The sequence below is a fragment of the Ceratotherium simum genome, chromosome 35, assembly GCF_057802395.1.
Source record: "Ceratotherium simum simum isolate JZ-2026a chromosome 35, ASM5780239v1, whole genome shotgun sequence".
Classification (NCBI taxonomy): Eukaryota; Metazoa; Chordata; class Mammalia; order Perissodactyla; family Rhinocerotidae; genus Ceratotherium; species Ceratotherium simum.
The window spans coordinates 5,537,010-5,555,564 of record NC_141934.1 but is presented as its reverse complement, the minus strand read 5'-3'; the positions used below and the strand labels follow the sequence as shown (position 1 = coordinate 5,555,564).

Here is an 18,555-nt window from a genome sequence, read left to right as displayed (position 1 = left end):
TCAGAAAGACACCTGACCATCCCCTAAAGGACCCATCTCTTGTGCCTGATTTCCAGGTTGCACTATAGTGAGCAACTCTCCGACACGAAGAAGGGTGGTCTCTACAGCCTCCCAGTCAGGCCATAAGTGAGACAAGAACCCCATTTTATCAGTGAGAGGGTCCTCAGTGGCAACTGAGATCACGACTGAGTCCCTGAACATCAATCTGATCTGCTTCTCCTCCAGCTGCAGGTCCTGGTCGTCCTGAGCCAGCTGTGGACATGGCGTCCCTAAGACCCATTAAACTCCCCCTGTGCTCTCAGGTCTGACCAGATGGATCACTGTGAGGTGCCTCTGCTCTCTCTGCCCAGTGTCCCTTCTCGTCAGTGACATCAGCCCCAGCTCTGGGGCCTGTCAGTCCTCACCTGCCCTCTGTGGAAATTAATAAAAGAGACCTTCCCTAAAAGGAGTCAGGAAGGCCTGTAGTGGGGGCTCTCATCACCTGATAATATGGCATCAATTACTCCCAACCCTGAGGAGAGTTGCTTGTGTCTCCAACACGAACTACAGGTACTTTACTACCGAAGGAAGATTTATCTCCCCACCCAGCAACAGCTCAATCAATGAGACATTGCTGCCCTGAACTGTTACTTTCCCCCAAGAACTTTCCCTTAGAACAGTCCTGCAGCTACTCTTTTTCTTTTAGAAGCAGCTCTCTTCCTTTGTTTTCCAGATTTGCCTTTGGTTTGTCATAGCATGCACATCAGGAATTGCAATACTTTTTGTTAGTCTCCCAAAAAACTCATTTTGAGGGTAAAATAACTGGTGAATTTGATTTTTAAGGTGACACCACCCAGGGGTCCATGCTGCCCTCTTTGGACGGGTCAGAGGACACACATTGATGTCAACGTGGGCAGTTCAGGTTTGCAGGTTCTGCAGAACTAGGTACCCCCTCCCAGAATGAGGAGTCACAAGCAGGGCTGACTCTAGTGAGACAACAGGGATGTGATGACACACATCACAGATCTGGACAAGCACAAAGTCATTCTGCTGCAGTTCTTCTGGGACACCCTGCAATGTCTCTGTTGGAGAACCAGGACTGTGTCCCTGGGCCCAAAGGCCTTGTGAGGAGGATGGGGGCTGGGAGGACGTGCCCTCGCGTGATCTGTGCTAAGGGCAGTGCAACTGTGAGTTTGTGTGCATTTGTGTGTGCATATTTGTGTGTGCATGTGTGTGTGTGTTGTGTGTGCATATGTTATATTTTGATGTTGCCAGGAAATGTTGTCAATGTCAATTGTCTCAAACTCAAGACTTTCTGTTTCCAAAAATTTCCTCCTCCACTACTCTGGAGTCTTTGCTTTATATTACATATAAGAATAAGGAGTTAAGGATATTAATAGGAGGAGGAGAAGGAAACATTCATATGTGCTAATGTGTATCAATCACCCAAAGCACTTCATATTATTAACTTATTTAATCACAAATCCTCTGTTAACAAGCATTCTCATTATCACCCCAATTTACAGATGGGGAAGCTGAGGCCTGGAGGGATGAGCAACCTGCCTGAGGTCAGATCTAGAAAGTGGCCGACCCGGCAGCAAACCCCGGTCTTCTGACCCCAGAGCCCCTGGTCCTCACCACCATCCTGTGGCCTCTCATTGTGCTTTCAAAGCTGACAGTTGGCCTGTCCTTAAGCTGTAGAGCGCTCCCTCTCCTATTTCAAAAGGAAATGACTGATATTGCGACTTTGCTGTGCAGCCCTGTCCAACAGAAATCAAATTATAAGCACATTTGTAATTGAAAATTTCCAGTAGCCACATTTAAAAAATGAAGGGAAACAGGTGGAATTGTTTTTTATAATATAATTTGTTTAATTCAATTGAAATAATATCACTTCAATAAGAATTAAATACAAAAACATTCATATATTTCACATTATTTTTATACTAAGTCTCTGAAATGTAGTGGGTATGTCAGAACTACAGCACGTTTCCGCTGGAACTACCCACATTCATGCTCAGCAGCTACATGTGTCTCGTGTCCTCCCTATGTAAAGAGCAGGTTAGATGGCTGAGGTTTCCTTGGGGTACCTGTCCTTGCAGTATGTACTCCTAGCCACCAGGGGGTGATAGAGGATCCCATGACAGAACCTCACAGGGGAGGAATGGCTGCTCCACTTTCCATGTAAAACAGGAACATCGAGGCCACCCAGTGATGAGGGAGTTTTTATAACATGTGTCCACACTCCTTCCATTCTCAACGACAAGGTATTCAATACAACTACAATTTTAAAGATGAAAATGTGTCATCAACACACATTTTCATTATTAGTCAGTGTAATAAAGGACAATAGTCTGTGTGACTTCTTTAATAAATATTGCTGCAACTTTCTCTTTCAGTGGGAAGATCATTCCAATAAACCTCAAGAAATATCATAAAGTAATATTTTGTGCATAGGAAGGCTGATCATAAGCAATACTTTATTGAACTTGGATGAGTTGCTATTCTCCACAAAGAGATATATTTGCCCAGTTCACAAGCACTGATCAATTTGGTGAAGGTCCGTTTTCCCAGGATGTACTAATAAGTTCCCTCCATGTTGTAGTGAGACCCAGAAGCAAAGGCGTCAGAACTGGCCTGCAGGAGTGGCCAGCAGGGCCCCATGGGGGAGACTCTGAGGGGTGAAGTGTGAGGAGTGGAGGCATCGAGGCGGGAAGGTGGAGAGGAGCCGTGTGTAACACGCTCAGCGGGAACAGTGGTGCACGTGTCTGAGGCCTGTGGCCCTCGTCTCATCTTCAATGATCTCTTCAGACCAAACTCTGAGGAGTGAGCACGTGGGTCTCCTGTCTGTGCACAGGTATCAGCACAGCGCTTCACACGTTATTTCTATGAACAATGTCTCCAGCATTTTGTAAGTAAATTAGCGTCATCACATCCTCAGAAGTACTAGGTTTGAAAATAGATTTGTTCAGAATCTTAGGTGAAAAATGCTTTCTTGGCAATAATGTTTATTAATATTAAAGGGTTTCTGAGCCGGCCCTGTGGCTTAGAGGTTAAGTGCGCACACTCCGCTGCTGGCAGCCCGGGTTCGGATCCCTGGCACGCACGGATGCACTGGTTCTCCAGCAATGCTGAGGCCATGTCCCACATACAGCAACTAGAAGGATGTGCAGCTATGATGTACAACTATCTACTGGGGCTTTGGGGGAAAAAACAAATAAATAAATAAAGATTAAAAAAAAAGAAAAAAATAATAATATTAAAAGGTTTCTGTTCCTACTCTGACAGCTGCCCAATCTCAATGGCCTTGACCATGTTACTAGAGGAATCCTGATCCTAACTTGTCAGGAGATGAGCCTGCAGGAGGATCCGACCAGCCATCTGATTTCCCCAATGTCCCACTGACACATGCTCCTGTGTTGTCTGTCATGGAGGGAGAATAGGGAGCGTCCCCATCTCTGTCCACAGAGAGACCTGTATTTCACTGGGACACACAGATTCCAACACCATAAAGATCTGAGTGCTCTTCAGGACAGACTTGGGGAAGAGGAGCACCTGAATACAGAAGAGAGGTTGGAGACAGGAGGGCCCCAGAGGGCTGGGATGAGGGAGCAGGAAGACATGGGGCGTGGTGAGGGGCAGGCAGGGAGGGGCTGATAGGTCAGGCTCTGAGGTCACTTTCTTGGATTGGAATCCTGACTCGCTCCTCACTGTCTCGGAGACTTTCGGGAAATCATTTAACCTCACATTGATGGCTCCCTCCTCATCAGACTGGAGGAGAGGGTGACCTTAAGCAGAGGGATGCTGGTGGGTTATTGTGATGTCTGGTTGAGGGGTTGCATGTCAACACTCACCAAGGATCTGGCATCTATTGAGTGCTCAGAAGGAGTCATTCTGTTGAACTAGCTGTACACGTAGGATGACATTCATCCTGGGGGCATCAGGGGGCGCTGTGGGTCCTGGTTTGGGGACCCTAAAAGGACCAAGTCCCCTGCGCTGTGCTCAAGTGCAAAGGGCATGACTGATGCTTCCTTTGCAGACACTCTGTTGGGTAGAATCAACAGCCGACTCTGAAATCCACACCTGGCCCTTCTTCTTACCTCAGGAAAATGCCAGCAGAAGGTTCTTATGCTCAGGGCACAGATAAGAGCTCAGACAGTGGGAATAGAGAATAGATGTGCATTCAATGCTCCTCCCTTCTTGAGCTGCAAGAAGAGATGGTAAGACCGGAGCTTGGAGAGGCCAGTCCAGCTGTGCAGCCTCAGGGCTGAGCTCCAGGAAGCTCCCACCATGGACTGGGTTCCTTTCTACCTCCTGCCTCTCATTTTCCCCACAGGTCAGAGTGCCCCAGGGCACTCAGGGGTCTCTCTCCCAACATTTCCCTCCAAGTATAGTCCCGTGGGCCATTTATCCAGTCTTAGGGCATTCAGCATCATTCTGGTGATTTCTGTTTCCAGGTCTCTGTGCTCTGCCTGTGCTAACCCAGCCCCCATCTGCATCTGCCTCCCTGGGAGCCTCGGCCAAGCTCCCCTGCACCCTGAGCAGCGAGCACAGCACCTAGTACATTCACTGTGTCAACAGAGACCAGGGAAGGCCCCTGGGTATGTGATGAAGGTCAACAGTGAGGGAAACCACAGCAAGGGGGACGGGATCACCAACCACTTCCCAGGCTCCAGCTCCGGGGGTGACCGCTACTTAACTGTCTCCAACATCCAGTCTGAGGATGAAACTGAGTATCACTGTGGTGAGATCCATACAATTGATGGACAGGACGAGTAAGACACAGAGACACAAAGGGAAGAGCAGCCAAAACCTCCCACTCTGTCTTCTCCACAGGGACTCAGGGTGAGCTGCTCCCTGTCCCTCTGTAGGACCTTGAGACCTTTGACTCTTCTCCTTGCCAACCTCATCATTGTTTACCTCCTCTCCTTGACACCATTATGAAGAGGCCGATGCAGGTCAAAATTTAGGTCATTGACACCCTGACATCTGTTTCCTCCAGCACAGGCCTGTGAGGACAATGCTGAGAGAGACCAGACCAGGCCAGGCAGGAAAATGACCCTGAGAGAGTGGCTAGACTGAGATGACTGTGTCCCAGAGAACCTTCTGTCCCTGTGCTCCCAGCCTGGGGCTCTGCTCAGGGAAGAGACACAGATCTCAGTGTTCCAGGGGTGACCCTGGAAGTCATCTGCAGCTAATGTCCTGAATCCGGGTGCACCAGGGTGTACAGCAGGACTCCTGTCAGGGTTGAGGGTTCAGTAGGAAGCACTTGGCCCTCAGGGAGGTATGACAGAGAGACCTGAACTCCATGGTGGGTGCTGAGTTGAGATCCAGTGGGGAAGTGGGTGCATGTTAGGAGGTGTGTGGCAGGACCAACATGGAGTGTGGTTTGTTCTTCTCCAGCTGTGGTAGATTCTCAGCTTGTGGCGCCAAGAATGGCTCCACATTTTGCTCACAAGACTTTTCCAGGGACAGACCAAGACCATGCCCACAGGGACAGCAGCAGGGCATGGGGCACAGGTGACACTGAGGTGGAAATATGTTGACTCCCTGAGTCTCAGCCCTGTGGATGATCCACGTCAAATGCATTGGGAGGAGCAGGTTTCCTGGATGTGTTGATTTCCTCAATAGCATTTCTAGAATCTGAAAAACAAGCATCTTTCACACACACCCACATCTTTGTGTCAACATGGAACAGCCGTATTGACAAAGTAACACTTCTCCATGGGCACGACCTGAGCAGGGTCAAGTGGAATTTCAGGGCTGGACCCTAGAATGCCAAGCTAGTATACCAAGTCTGATCTCTGAGATGGAAGCTCCAGGAGCTGCCCGTGGCCTGGAGGACTCCCAAGTGAGTGGGTGGGGAAGAGGTGGCTGGTCTCCCAGGGAGGGAGTGGACAGGGTGCAGGAGGGCAGGAGAGATGGACTTCAGGGCTCAGTCCTGCAGGGACAAGTGTCAGCCTGTGGTTGGCTGAGTCGCTGGGGTCACAGGGCCATCCTCCATCCTCCCAACTCCAGTAAAGGGTTGATCTCTACAAGGCTGTACACTGACTTTGTCCCCAACATGGTCTCCCGTGGTCCCTCCAGTGGGGAGTTTCCTCCACCACTTACACTGTAGGAAAAGGAGTCAGGAGGACTGTAGGGAAATAAATCCAAACCCCAGTGTGGACCACCCCACACCCATGTCCACCTGGGCCTTGTGTGCTAACAACTTGGAAGAAAGTCAGCAGTAGCCTGTGATGGACAGAGAGAGGGACAAACTGCTAGAAGTTATGACAGAGAATGGAAAAGGGAGGCAGATAAATATCATCTCCTGTTGTGCTTAGATGGTGACCAAGCAGTGAGGGAGCTGCCACTACAAAGCCATGTCTGAGAGGGACCAAGGGCCGATTAGAGGCCATTTCTTACAGCAAGTTTACAACAGGAGCAGGGTCTCATCAGAGGCCACTGTCAGCTCTTGTCATGTGAAAGTGACTAATGAATGGTGTGAAGGATGCGTGTTCCTTTCCAGGTTGTTCCACACCCGTGCACTAGGCCTCACAGATGCCAAGTGATCTTGAGACTGGGAGTAACAGTTTATGTCAAAAGTACTTGTTGCTGGGGCTTTAGAAGAGTCTCAAGGATGGATGTCACATAGTGTCATTGTTACACTTGGGGGCTCTCTAAAGCCTGAGGAGCTGTGTCAAATCAGTCGAGGGATCAGCTGAAACAGGTCACAGGACCTGTACATGGAGGCACGTTGGAGCTGATGTGGCTGTGAGTGGACACGGGAGACCAGGCAGGGGGGCTGGAGTGAGAGTGTGCTGCAGGGGGTGTCCTTCCCCTTCTGGCTCATCCTGCATCTCTCACTCAATGTCTTTTGTCTGTCTCTGTCTCTCTCTGGATTTCTCCCATTAGTCATGTTCTATTGAATTCTTCCAGTACATCTTTATCTTTGTGGTTCCTTTTTATACGCAATCCTTTCTCGTACTTTCATGTCCATTTTGTGTATGTGTGTGTGTGTGTGTGTGTGTGTGTGTGTGTGCGTGTGTCTTTATTACTTAATGGACATTACACCAAAACTAATGTCATTGAGTCTGTCACTGTCCTGAATATTCTGCATGACAACCAGAATCCTGGTCCCTCACCTACAGGATGGAGTCCTCATTCCCTAGAGGTTCGGGTGTTGGCAGCCACAGCTCCACGACTTGCTTCAGCTGAAGAGAGCTGGTACAGTGGGGACACTCCCCTTCCTGATGGCAGCCTGTATCTAGTGACCTGTGCCTGTGGTGGGATAGAGACAGGACTCCCACCCCATTCAGTAGGATCTGAAGAGCAGGCCCAGCACCAGAACCCATCTGTTCTATTGTGGGCCTGGCTGTGTCCGCTTCACAGATTAACATCCATCTCTGCCCATGTCCACTCCCTTCATCCCTTCCAGTCCTTGGGGTGTGCTCTGTGGTCATCTAGACTTCCTGCACTCTAGTCTCTATGTGAGAGTTGGCACCTGGGAACCTTCACCTGCCTCAACTTATTTTTTCTTTTTCTTCTTTTATTAAGATATAATTCACATACCCTAAATTGTGAGTTTTGATAAATGCACATAGAGTTCTAAGCACTTCCACAATCACGATGTAAACAGTTCAATCATTGTCCATAAATTCCCCAGACCTCTTGGTAGTCACACCCTCCCTCCACCCCCCTCACCACAATTCCTGATCTGTTGTCTGTCCCTATAGTTGAGTCTTTGCAAGACCATCATACAAATGGAATTATGCATGGGATCCTTTTGGTTTTGGCTTCTTTCACTCAGCATAACGCGTTTGAGATGTGTCTGTGTGCTATGTTAATATTTCATTCCATTTTTGTTGCTGAGTAGAATATTTTGTACAGATGAACCAGTTGGTTTATCCATTCCTCAGGTAAGTAACACTTAAGATGTTTCCATGTTCCACTCTTTGGCAATTTCAAATAAAATCTTTATAACATTGTTATGTTTTTTTGTGTGGACATAAGCTTTCACGTCACTCGAGTAAATACCTGAGAACGGAATTTCTGGGTCATATGGTAGATGTATGTTGAGCTTTTGCAGAAACTGCCAAACTGTTTTCCAATGTGGATGTTTGATTTTGCATTTTCATTATCACCAGGTATTTATGAGATTTCCAGTGTTTCCACATCCTCATTAACACTAGATTGTCAGGGTTTTTGAAGCCATTTTAATCTATCTGTAGTGGTGTCCCATAATGTCTTTAATTTTTATCTCCTTAGTACGTGTGATGTTGAGCATCTTTTCAGCTGCTTATCTCTCATCTGTATTTTGTTCAGTGAAGAGTGTGATCAAATCTCCATTTTCAAATTCAGATTCCCCAGGAAATTTGTACTCATTTGTGTGTGTGTATTTAGATTGATGGGATTTTATCCCAGGAGTAGGTTCATATGCCCACCATCACAGTCAGGATACAAAACAGTTCCATATCCACAGGGATCCTCTGTGTTTGCTTTTATAACAACATTCAGTTCCTCCCTCCGAGGTGCCCTTCATTGCCTCTACCCCTGGCATCCACTAATTGATTCTACATTTCTAAATTTTTTTCCTTTCAGAAATGATATATAGAAATAAAAAAACAGAGTCCTATTATATGTAGCCTTTTGGGCATGGCATTTTTCACTCTAAATAATACACTGTGCATTAATCAACATCGTTGTGTGCATTAAGGGGTCATTCTTTTTCTTTACTGAGTAGTATTCCATGGTACCAGTGTACCAAAGTCTGTTTATGAATCCCCCCACTGAAGGACACCTGGATTATTCTCACTTTGGGGTGTTATGCATAAGGGTGTATGAACATTTGTGTATAGTTTCTCTCTGAGCATGTTTTCATTTTCTGAAATAAATGCCCACGGGAACAAGTGCTGGGTTCCATGGTAACCACAAGTTTACTTTTCATAAGAAGCTGTCATGCTCTTTACAAATTTGCTGCACCATTTCACATTCCCATCAGCAGGCATGAGTGATCCAGTTTCTCCACATCCTTGCCAGCAATTAGAGTTGTCACTGTTTTTATTGCAGCCATTCTGATAGATATGTAGAGATGTATCCTTGTGGTTGTCACGTGCATTTCTCTCATGACTTCCTAGAAACATAATTTCATGCGGTCTTTGCCATCTCTATATCCTCTTCCATGAAATGTTTGTTGTTGTTCATTGCCTATTTTCTCAATGGATTTTATTTTTACTCTTTAGTTGGAGAGTGCTTTACATACTCTTTACACTAGTCCTTCATTGGATGTGGGGTTTGCAAATATATTTTCTCTGTTGCTTGTATTTTTCATGCTCTTTAGAAAGTTATAAAAAGGAAAATGTATTAATTTTGATGAGGCTAAGTATATTGATCACCCTTTTAAATAATCATGTTTCTGGGTCATCAAAGAATTCTTACCCAGCCCTAGATACCAAGGATTTCTTCTATTTTCTTTCTAAACATAAAAAGTATAACCTGAGAGGCACATGAGCAATTTTTCTGTATCTGATCATGAATTCTGACCTCTTATACAGCAGCATGACCACTGTCCCTACAAGCTCCTGCTTCAAGCACTGCACAGCCCACCCCATGGATGACCCATCACTAGAGAGCATGACTGAGGGGTTCTCCCCAAGCCCAGAGAGGAAGACCCGGGCACAGACTGAGGTGTGTGTGCATGTGCTGGGGGCAGGGGGCAGCAATTTATCACTCAACACCAGAGAGAGCTCTGAGGACTCAAGTGCAGGCCTTGGGAATAGGATCCACTTTCACAATCTCTTTTAAGGTGAGACATTTTTTGCTCAGCAAGAAGACACCCAACAAGACCACAAAAAGGAAGGAAGTAGATTTGCATTTCTTTAGAAAATAAGAGAGGCCCTGAGGCACATCCCCAGCTGTGGGCTCAGAGGCAGAGCTCTGGGGCGTCTCCACCATGGCCTGGACCTCTCTCCTGCTCGCCCTCCTCACTCTTTGCACAGGTGCTGCCCCTCAGGGCTCAGCCCCCAAAGAAACCAGGGAGCAGCCTGGCCCTGACCTTCAGCTCTGCAGAGGGGAGGCTGCAGGGTGTGTGCCCTCTGGGAATGAGACTCTCTTCCTCACACTAACCTCTCCTCTCCTCTCTTGCAGGTTCTGTGGAGTCTTCTGAGCTGACTCAGCCACCAACAGCATCCGTGGCCTTGGGACAGACGGCCACCATAACCTGCCAGGGAGGTGAGATAGAAAGCTCTGATGCTAGCTGGTACCAGCAGAAGACAGGCCAGGCCCCTGTGCTGGTCATCTATGGTGGTAGTGAACGGCCTTCAGGGATTCCTGAACGATTCTCTGGCTCCACCTCAGGAAACACGGCCACCCTGACCATCAGTGGCGTCCAGGCCGAAGACGAGGCTGACTATTACTGTCAGTCATTTGACAGTAGTGGTAATGCTCACAGTGACACAGGCTGATGGGGAAGTGAGACAAAAACCTGTCTCCCATCTGTGTCACACTCTCCTCCAGCCCCAGGAGGACTATAGACACAGCCATGAACAGGTCTGGTCTAGGCCTCCAGATCTGAGATTCCCAGGCTCTCCTCTCCTCCCAGACCTCCAGGCAGGCTTTGCGGATGGTGGGTCAGCACAGGACACAAAAACAGTTATCATAATCATATTTCATTTGTTATTGTGGGTATAGTAAAGGTTGAACATGTCAAGAACAGATATGGAGGACATTTCAAAAAGAGCAAATTGAACTTCTGGAGATAAAAGCTGCATGATCTGAGATTTAAAAAATACACTGGATGAGTTTGCCAGCAGAGGAGATGTGGCAAAAGAAGAGACTAAATTAGTGAACTTGATTTCATGATAATAGAAACTATTCAAAATGAAACACAGAAAAAGAAATCCTGAAAAAATGATTGAGTTGTAGGACAACTTCGTGTAGCCTAAATACTGTGCAATTGGAAGAACTGAGGGAGAGAAGAAGGGAAGTGGGAGGTGAATAGAAAAAATATATGAGGAAATAGGAACCAAAAATGTTCCAAATTTGATGAAATCTGTAACCAATATATCCAAGAAGCTCAAAAAATTGAGGGCACAGGAGACACGAAAAACAGCACTAACAGCATCATAATGGACTTAGTACAAACCAGTGATGAAGACATACTCTTAAAAAGCAGCCGCAGAGAAAAGAGGAACAAGCAACATGTGAGAGCAGGTTTCTCATTAGAAGCCATGTGAGCAAGAAGACAGTGGAGCAATGTTTTTAAAATACTAAAAGAAAAACAAACCTGTCAACCTCGAATTCTTTACCCAGTGAAAACACTGTTCAAATATGAAGCCAAAATAAAACTTTCAGACATGAAAATCTTACAGAATTGATCACCAGCAGATCCTCACAACAAGAAATAGTACAGGATACCCTTCATATCAAAGGAAATGATGATAGATAGAAATGTGATTCCACGCAAAGAAATAAAAAGTGTCAGATATGGTAACTGCGTGGATAAATATAGAAATGTTTTTATCTGTTAATGTCTATAAAAATTGTCATTAGTTTAAAGCAAAAATAACAGTATATTGAGATACATAATGAATGTAAAATAAAATATATGACAATGATATCACAGATGCTGGGTGGAGAGAAGAACATGTTATGATGTTCTTATACAATATGTGAGTTGATAGCATATCCCTGGAAGGTAGAGTGTTAAGTTAATTATTTAAGTTTAAAACCATTAAAATAAAACCATTTTAACAACAAAGAGTTATAGCTAAGAAGATGTATTAGTTATGCTTCCCCAGAAAATATAGAACTGATAGGATATAGATTTCATATATATGTATATGTATAAAATGTACACATGTATATTTACATACTCACATATACATATATATGTATGGATCTATATATGTATCTATGTATATGTATCTATCTATATATGTATCTATATATATATATACACACACACACACAAAGACAGATTGAGAGAGAGAGAGAAAGACATTTATTTTAAGTAATAGCTCTTGCAATTGTGGGGCTGTCAAGTCTGAAACTGCAGGCAGACCAGAAGGCTAGATATTCAAGTCAGAGTTGATGTTTCAGTCTTTAGTCCAAATTTAGTCTGAATGACTGAACATGTTAAGAGGAGACAAAGAAGAAAATTGAAAGATCCAAATAAAACTTCTGGAGATGATAACTACAATGTCTCAGATTATAAATGCAAGAGATGAGATTAAGAACAGATATGATACTGCAGAGGAAGATATGAGTGAACTTGAGGAGACAGTAATAGAAACTGTAAGACGAAAACCAGAAAAAAGACTTTAAAGAACTATCACAGAATCACAGAGTTATAGGACAACTGTAAGAAACATAGTATGGATGTAATCAGAATCCCCCCAAAAAGAGAAGGAGGGGTGGGGAGATTAGAAAAAATACCTAAAGAAATGGCCAAAAATGTCCTGAATTTGATGAAAACTCTAGGCCACAGATCCAAAAAGCACAACAAACCCCAAGAGCATAAAACATAAAAAAAAATTAAAAACCACTACTTAAGACAGTGAAAAATAGACAGTCTTAAAAGCAGCAAGAGAGAAAAGACACACTACACTTGGGAAAAGAAAGACAAGGATTCTAGCAACTTTCTCAGAAGAAATGCAAGCAAGACAACAAGGGATACACATCTTTAAAAACCTGAAATAAGAAAAAGCATTTTTTCTTTAGATTCACCCCGAGCTAACATCTGTTGCCAATCTTCCTCTGTTTTCTTTTTCCCTCCCCAGAGCCCCAGTAAATAGTTGTATGTTATAGTTGTAAGTCCTTCTAGTTCTTCTATGTGAACCGCCACCATAGCATGGCTACTGACAGACAAGTGATGTGGTTCTGTGATCGGGAACCGAACCCAGGCTGCTGAAGCAGTGAGAGCACCAAACTTTAACCACTAAGCCATCAGGGCTGGCTCACGAAAAAGCGATATTTTACACGGGGAAAATTTCTTTAAAACATTGAGGCTAAGTGAAATTTTTTTTCAGACAAACAAAAACTGACAAAATTGACCATCAGCAGACCCATCATAGAAGAAATAATAACAGACACCACTTAGGCAGAAGGAATATTATAGCAGAAAGAATCTGTATCTACAAAAATGAATGAAAGATTCAGAGATGTTAAGCACAGGGATAATTAACAAGACTTTTTTCATTATTCAGATCTCTTAAAAATATAATACACTGTCTAAAGCAAAATATAATAACTACATATGTTGAGATTTATAATGTAGGTAAAAGTAATACATATGACAATGACAGCAAAATGCTGAGAGGAAAGAGATAAAACTATGTTATAAGGTTCTTATACTATATGTAAGGTGGTACAATCACCTGAATGTAGACTTTGACAAGTTACAGACACAAGAAGGCAAGGAGTTACAGCTCATAAGAAAACTCAGGTTTCTCACCTCAATTCCCATGTGCACTTCACAATGCCCCAGCTACATCTGCTTGTTCCTTGCATTTTATAGGATGAAAAAACAGCCCAATACACTAGGTGCTCTCGGTTCTGAAAGAGAAGTGGAGAGTTAGATCCATCCTGAAGGTGAATCCAGGGAGAAGGGAGCAATTGCCTCGTTCTACAAAGTGAGCCAGTTCGTGCACTACTGTGCATATGAGCTACAAATGGATGTTGCTTCACAACTAACCTCCAAATCTTGCAAAAGGATCTCTCCTTATACCCCCCTAACCAGAAATATAGACAGAAAATAATTCTATGAAGTACAGTTCAGCCTAACAGAGTTGACACTTAATAACAGTCTACCCCTTGTCCGCATGAAATGTACTCACGTCACCATAATTCACAGAAACTCCAAATAAATATAACGGTAGCCATGCTTCCACCTAATGTGATAAAACTGTCTTGTGAACAACAAAACACACGCTCACCATTTCCCCACAAGAGGATGCCAAAGAATATTTTGCCTTCTAGGAATATTTATTTTCCTTCCAGCTGATTCATATTTCCCCTTTGATTTCCTCTACCTTAAATACAGAGATATAAAGTTAACTACTGCAGACATTTCTTATGTTAGATGATAATAGGAGTAGACAGGGGAAGAAAACAAAAATATATGATTTGTATGTATCCAATGTATACATATCAAAATAAGGAAAAAATACCTGTTACTTCTGTAGTCCACATTTCTGCAAGTAGCCCTGTGGTCAGAGCTGATATCTATAATTACATTCTCCACTCTCCATTCCATATTCTCATTGCCCTCAGGAAATACCTTAGCTAGCCCTGATCCCTTGCCAGGTGGGATGATCAAAACCTTCATTCTGGAAGTTTTGGTCCGTTATCAGTCCTGCTGATTTTAACTATGGTGATTTTATGACTCTAATCACAGACCCAAGGAACACTAGTGGATCGCCTGCATTCCGTACATACTCTGGCTTACTACAATTGTGAAGTAACAACCCAATTGCCCCTTGATAGTCAATATCAACCACCCCAGCCAAGACCCCCTACTTTGTCTGATGAATCACTGTCAGGAGGAGCCAAAAGGGGAGACAGAGTAATCTCAACCACCACTTCAATGCAATAGAGCAGAGTGTAAAGTCTCAGGGATGAGAAGGAAAAACAATGCTGGTGGCTCACTAGGTATAATAGGAGTGGTGCCCCTCCCATTTCCACACCATGATTCCCAGACCCCTGAATCCTGTCTCTGCAAGAGGGAACATTGTATATTAGATGCTGACCTGGAGCATGTACAGCATTCTGGAGGGCATTGCAACACCCCATAAAGGATTTTCACCTACCTGGAACTGTTACTGAGTATTCAAAGGCCCTTACATCATCTGTCAAGCCAGCTGCTTTGGAATGAAAAGGAAAATTAGGAGACCAGTGAACTCCATGAGCATGGGTCCATTGCTGCTCTCCATTTGCTATGAAATGAGCTCTTTGGTTAGAAGCCTCACATGGAATTCCATAATGGTGGGTGAAGAATTCAGTTCATCCATGCATAATAGTTTTGGCAGAAGCACGACAGGCAAGGAAGGTAAATCCCTATCTAGACTAAATGTCTATTTCAGTAAGAACACAGAGCAGTCCCTTCCATGATGGAACCCATCTGATGTGGTCAGTCACCAGGTCGATGCTCCTTAGAAACGGCATCATCTATGGGAACTCAGTATTGTGCTCTGCTCTTGGCATGTGGAGCACTGAGCAGTGGCTACAGCCAGGTCAACTTTAGTGAGAGAACATACCTGTTGATGATCTCTTGAATAATCTCCATCCCTGCCTCCAAGAGCCACTTTGTTCATGACTCTGTGTGCAATGACAGGAGTGACTGGGGAAGGAGGCTGACTGGTACCCCATACCCATACCCCAGAACTGGTCATCATATCCACCATATCATTGACATCAATCCCATCTGAGGTAACACTTTGGTGAGCATTTATAAAGGACCCAAATATCATCATGATGTGTGCCCATTTGGAGATGTCCAATTTCCTGTCCCTTCCTCAGACATTTCGGTCACCAATTTTATGATTGTTTTCTTTCCAAGTCCCTGACCATCCAACTAAACTAGTAGTCACCACAGAGCCACATCATCTCTGCCCCAAAGCCAGTGCCAATAAGAGTCATCCCCTCAGTCTTGTGTCCCCAGTGCCAAGCCTGAGGACCACCATGACCTTGTAGGGATGTGCAGGATGCCCCAGGTGGGCCCCTCCTTCTCCTCCTCCAAATGGGCATCTTCATGTTTTCCTGGGTTATCTGAGCCCCTCCTGTCTGGTCTAAGGCAGGCAGTGGCCTCATAGAGAAGAGTAGTTTCTCCCCTAGGCCCAGCAGTGCATGGATGAGGGAATCACCACCTGAGCACTGAGTTCTGAATCTGCACCTGGACAGAGGACACCCCTGCCTCCTGTGGTCAGTGTGGAGTGGTCACCAAGGGGCAGCATAGAGTCACCTGACAAGGGCCTGGGCACCAGGGCTCTAAAATCCACCCAGGAGATTGTAACATGCAGGGAGGTTAGTAACCATGACCTAACAACTGAGGGAAAATGTGTCATTTATTTCTACAGCACCATCCTTGACAACAATGTACACATTTTTTGACTCTCTGGCTTCCTGATCTGAATCTTAAAGAAAGTGCGTATTTCACGGCACAGGTTCACGCAATTCAATTCCCACACATAACCAAGTCCTGCTAACGCTCTATAATGTCCACAAACACTCATCCTCCCTGTGATCACAGATCTCCCTCCCTCCCTTGGCTCTGAGAGCCTGCGGCCCTGCCTGGAGAAGTTCCTCCTTTCTCCATCTCTCTCCAGGCAGCTGGTTGCAAATTTCTTTCTTTTTCTTTTTCTACTCCAGGGATACTGCAGATACTCAATAACGAGACTTGACTTACAAATTAGAAACAGTATTTATCTTACTTAATGCATTTTCCCAACCAACTGAAAGCAATTTAATTGTATATAAATTTCACATGAGATGTTCTTGTAATTTACAGCTGGTGGGGTTCAGGGCAGGGTGCCCCAAGATGTAACACTCTGGTATGCAGATCATTTTGAGCTGAAGACAACAAAGGCTCAGAAGACTCAGAAAAACACTTTGACTTTCCCCCCAACTAACTGCCTAAAAGAATTTAAGATAGAAGTTCTGTCCCCCTGACAGTCCATCACCATAGATACCTCTGAATATGGATAGAGTGGGACAGTCCTTGCTCAGCCGTTCTTATCAAAGCTCTGAAAACCAAGTAAAACTAGAAGTTACCCTTTGTAAGAAACATTTACATTCCTAAGGGAAATCTCTAATTGTGAAGGTATCTCCCTCTCTGTACCAGAAAGATGGGTGGATGAGCTTATATCTAGAAACTCTTATCAATGCGGAAGGCAAAAAACTTAAATCTGTATACTCTTCTTTACTTTGTTTCCCTGGTAATCTCCCATAGCTCCCCCACCCCCAACATCCTCCTCTGTCTTTACCTGAAAATGCTATTTAAGGTGATAATCTCTGCCATTTTATCAAGTGACTCAGCTTCCCTGGTCTCTGCCATGTATACATGTTATAAAGCTTTGTTTGATTTTCTCCTGCTATTCAGTCTCATGTCAATTTAATTTGTAGCCCAGCCAGAAAGGACCCAGAGTGGGAAGAGGACAGTCTTCCTCCCCTACACAGCCAGCATTCATTCTCTTACAAGCAGTCATTTCTTCTAAGCACATGATCTGTCAATGGCCCACACCACATGCTGGGGATACTGAAGCACAGACCCTACGACCTGCTCAGGACTTCATGGCCAAGGGCAGACACTTACAGCACTTCAGTGGATCTTTACAAACTCCAAGTGCACTTGGCAAGGGAGAAGGTTTATTCTTGGCTCTACAATCAGGAGCTGTGTCTGGGATACACCCTTGACTTGGCTACATCTGTGGTGTCACCTGTAGAGTGGGGATGAGCAGGGTCACTGCATAGAGACCTGGAGGGTCAGAAGAGACCTGCTGTGTGAAGCTACTGAAGGTGGAGCTAGAACTAGACCAACATGTGAACTTCACCACAAAACAATTCTGGACGAGACACTCCAGAGTCCTGGAAGATATTAACCATCTCCCTCCTGAGCCAGGATGGAACAGGGGAAGGACATGGGGACCCAGGATAACCCAGCATCAGCACTGTGACTCTGATCACCTTCACGACAGGGTCCAGGACTACTCAGTGGACAGGCCTTCAGGTTCACTGGAAAATGGACAGAATTTACCTCTGATCTGAGCCATGACCATGACAGGGAGAGAGTCCAGGATACAGACTGATATGGAGATGTCACCAAAGACTATGGGACCAGCAACCAAAGGAGAATCCCCTGCGCTGAGGTTGGGGTGTGCAGGGGCTGCGCGTCTCCTCTCTGTGTCCCTTGGGGCTGAGCCCTTCTCTGAAACCACAAAGCTCCTCAAGCAGCACCCCTGAGCCCTGGCTGATTTGCACACCCAGCAGCTCCCACCTGCAATGGGACACGAGAGGCCAGAGAGGAAACCTCCCAAGCCTCGGGCCTCAGGGAGCAGAATCAGGGTACCTCCACCATGGCCTGGACCCCTCTCCTCCTCAGCCTCCTCACTCACTGCACAGATGCTGCACCCAGGCACACACCCACTCCCAGTCCCAGGGCTCTGGGTCAAGCCTGACGCTGACTCTGAGCTCAGCAGGGCACTGCCTGTGGTGGGAAGGATGCTCATGAAACTGCTGCAGAAAGAGGGGCTGTTGGTGCTAAAATACCCCCCCGTGCTCACTGGCTCTTTGCACCTGCAGAAAGAAAGGAAGTGGGGGTTCTCATTTTTTCAGAGGTTTCATCCAACAGACAAGCACATGGTCCATTAAGGCTGAAACTGATGAGGGAGGCTGCCCTTGGGACCCAAGGAACCGTGGAGTTATGTTCTGGTGAGGCAGGTGGGAGATCTCCTGGGAATGGGTTCTTCATCCTCAAGCCCATCTCTCCTTTTCTCTCTTGTGGGATCTGTGGTCTCCTATGAGCTGCCCTCAGTGTCGGTGGCCCCAGGACAGAGAGCCAGGATCACCTGCAAAGCAAATAACATTGGAAGTAAAAATACT

The 18,555-nt window shown here is 45.3% G+C and overlaps 1 long non-coding RNA gene across 2 annotated transcripts in view; it reads left to right on the top strand.

Annotated features, from left to right (window-relative positions):
- The window catches only part of LOC101401204 (uncharacterized), a 41,548-nt gene extending 31,182 nt beyond the window's left edge, over positions 1-10,366 (top strand). For both annotated transcript variants that reach the window (XR_015549854.1, XR_015549855.1), the window contains exons 2-3: positions 10,108-10,191; positions 10,318-10,366. This is a non-coding gene — a long non-coding RNA (uncharacterized LOC101401204). The remainder of the gene's footprint in view (positions 1-10,107; positions 10,192-10,317) is intronic.
- Positions 10,367-18,555: the final 8,189 nt, after the last annotated feature.